General features: G+C 36.6%; 1 pseudogene; it reads left to right on the top strand.

Annotated features, from left to right (window-relative positions):
• The first annotated feature begins 1317 nt into the window (after positions 1-1317).
• On the top strand, positions 1318-1744 carry LOC114490827 (annotated as a pseudogene).
• The last annotated feature ends 1940 nt before the right edge of the window (positions 1745-3684 follow it).

The following is a 3684-nucleotide window of genomic DNA, read 5'->3' on the forward strand; positions in this document are numbered from 1 at the left end:
TTTCCTCAAAAAACAATAAATTGAACTGCTTTCTGATCCAGTGATTCCACTGTTGGGATTATACCCTTAAGAATCCTGGAAAACCAATTCAAAAGAGCCTACACACCCCAATGTTCATAGTAGCACAATTTAGAATAGCCAAGTGTTGAAAAGAGTCTAAGTGCCCATCAGTAAATGAATGGATTAAAAAACTGTGGTACGTTTATACAAGGGAATCCTACACTGCAGAAAGAAAGAAGGCACTCCTACCCTTTGCGACAGCATGAATGGAACTGGAGAGCATTATGCTAAGCGAAATAAGCCAGGCAGTGAAAGACAAATACCTTATGATCTCACACATAAGTGGAATGTAATGAACAAAACAAAGGAGCAAAATAGAACCAGAGGCATGGAAACAAGGAAGAGACTGAAAGCAACCAGATTGGGGTGGGGGGTGGATAAGGGTGGAAAAAAGGGAAAGGGACCAGTCTAGGAACATGTATGAATGACCCATGGACATGTGCAACAGTGTAGGGATTGACTGAGGGAGCAAGGTGGAATGGGTGGAGGAGAACAAAGGGGGAAAAAATGGAACAATTGTAATAGAACAACAAAAAATATTTAATTTAAAAATAAATAAATAATTCTATAAAATTCATGTTTGTTCTCAATAATTAAGACGTTCTATTGCTCCAATTTCTATAACATTGCATGTACATATGTGATTTGGAGCTAGGCAAATGCAGGTGCAAATCATTGCTGTGTGACTTTAGGCAAGTTATTTAGATACTTAAGCACCTACCTCAGAGTGCCACAGTAATAATTAATGAGAAACATTTAGAACAGAGCCTGGTACATAGCACATAAAACACTTAGCACAGTGCCTGGCACATAAAAAACATGTCATAAAGGGTGTGTAATATTAACTTTTTAGGTTAATATACAAAAACTACCTGCCACACCTGGATTTCTTCAGAAGTCCATTCTTTTCTAATCTTCTTTCATTTGGGAATTCTCATAATGAAACCATGACCTCATATGGGGCTGTTTTACTAAACTATTTCCACTGGAGGATAAATTATTTATATAATACTCTGTAGATTCATTAAGGGATGTTTTGTTCTTCTAGATTTGTTGCTGGTCACTGATTAGTTTCCAAAGTACTTATTAACTTTTTTATTTAAAAACAGAATCATATTTTCTTCTAAGCAATCTTCATATCACATTAAATCAAAAATAGAATTTCCAAGAGAAGTCACTGTCACCACTGTCGGATCCGCCGCCACCTGAAGCTGCTGGGACCGTCTGCCTCACCATCCCTTCTAAGCCTCCAGTGCCATGCGGTAGGAGAAGACCTTCAAGCAACATCACACTTTCGAACAAAGAGTAGAACACCTCCGACTTATCTGAGAGCAGCATCCGACCAAAATCCCGGTGATAAAAGACCGATACAAGGGTGAGAAGCAGCTGCCTGTCCTGGATAAAACCAACTTCCTTGTACCTGATCACGTCAACATGAGTGAACTCATCAAGATAATTAGAAGGCGCTTACAACTCAACGCTAATCAAGCCTTCTTCCTGCTAGTGAATGGGCACAGCATGGTGAACGTATCCACACCAATTTTGGAAGTGTATGAAAGTGAGAAGGATGAAGATGGATTCCTGTATATGGTGTCTGCCTCTCAGGAGACATTTGGAATGAAATTGTTGGTGTAAAACTAGAAAAATGCATCTGTTCTAGAATTTTTTAAACCCTTACCAACAGGGAAAAAAAGGGATGTTACCAACTGAGGTTGATCAGTTCATCTAATCACAGGTCATCATAAAGTTCCTGCCTAGGAGCTTTAGAAAGTTGTTTTTGTACTTCAAGCAGGAAAACTGGGCTCCAAATGAGCACACTCAGTTTTGGAAAACTACATTATTTAACCTAGGTTGTCTTGTTTTAAGATTTAGAAGTTTAAAAATAAAATACTTTGCATTCTGAGTTACCAATAAAATAGAATTTCCACAAACTCAAAACTTTTGTCAAGTAGATAGTAAAAATAGTCAATACAGTATTGAGATTTCCAGAACATTTCCAGATTATTATTAGAAAATAATCATTAAAGTGCCTTTCATTCAGATTGTACAGAAACATTTCACATCTCCCTTTCCTCTTTTTCTGTGCATGTAAGTTGGAGGTGTTTGTGCTTCAAGCACCAGTTTTTCTCACCTCAGTGATTATAATCAGATGGATGCACCCAAGTTCAAGTATTCGCTCCTGGAAGAGAGTGAACACTGTGGGTATCAACTAATTCAGTACATTTTGTTGGAGATGGGGAACACTTCCCGGCTTAATATATTTTCCTTATAGAGGTTTGGCTTATATTGGAAGTAACTAGTAATTTCCCTTTTACTAATTTTAATAAATTGCAGAGGCAAGAAGACCAAATGTTCCCAGTGTGCCTCTCATTCAACAGACGACACCCTCCCTTGCATATCTCTTATTCACCACTAATTTTTAGCCTGGGTAATTTTTTCTCATTCTTATGAGCCAAATGATCCATAGACATTTCCTATTAGAGTTCATCTTGACTAATTATTGCATGTGACTCAGCCATCAGGAGTCCAACACAAGCCTGGGTCTGTGGCTAAATTGTTCAATAAATGAGAATTTCTAATGAGAAAACCTTTCAATAGCCACCCGCCTTCCACACACACACTGTAATCTTCAGCTCTCATTCTAACCAGCAAGGCACAAATGTTTTCATTCATCTCATGTAAAATCTGCCTTGAATAGTTGTAAGATGAGAGGGACAGGCCCCACTTTCATAGAAATGATTCATATACTTCTGTCATCTTGAGTATGCATGTTATTCATCTGGCTCTCTGGAGCCATCACCCTAAATTAGCTAATTCATCAAGAAAGACACATCCAGATCGAGATTTTTAATTTTTTAAGGAAATTTCTTACATCAGCTTTGCGCCTTACTAACTAGTTGGTCAGTAATGTCAACACAGTTTAAATGTGTCATTCTATTTGCACACTGAGCAGATGATTCATAAACTTCCATATTTTTACTATTAAAAAGAACAATCCTACTATAAATCTATAATATATGAGGGATTATATGAAAAAGTAATGCACATTTGAAATTACCCAATAGTATCTAAAAAAGGAAACAAAGAATGACTTAATGGCATTGAAGCTGCAGTTGGCTACCTCCAAAGGGACCACAAGAATCACATATTAAACAAGGAATGACAAACTGACATTTACTGCCATGTGCTCCAAAGCTGTTTAGTATGATGACAGGGTACACTGGCATGTAACATTCTTTTCACAGTTCATTATTTGACTTAAAGTCTAATAAGAACAAGATGGGATGTACAGCTATTTTGTGAGCAGAAAATTTATTTTTCAAGGAAAACAAATTAGTTAGGATATGTTGATATTGTTTTAGTCTTTTTCATGTAGGGAAAAATATATTATTTTACTTCAGATTATGTCTCTGTGATTGATTCTATAATATGGTTTTAAGAGTATTCCTCATGTTCAAGTTGATAAGAAAAAACAGTGAGGCAAATGAGCCAGGAGGAACTCAACTGGCTGAACAAAAGTCTGTTACAAATTAATCCACTGTTTTCAGCTCAAAGTTCTACCTCTCTCAATTAAAATGATACCAGGAAAATGAGATTATAACTCTATTAATTTATAGACAATAC

The sequence above is a fragment of the Phyllostomus discolor genome, chromosome 2 (genome assembly GCF_004126475.2).
Source record: "Phyllostomus discolor isolate MPI-MPIP mPhyDis1 chromosome 2, mPhyDis1.pri.v3, whole genome shotgun sequence".
Lineage (NCBI taxonomy): Eukaryota > Metazoa > Chordata > Mammalia > Chiroptera > Phyllostomidae > Phyllostomus > Phyllostomus discolor.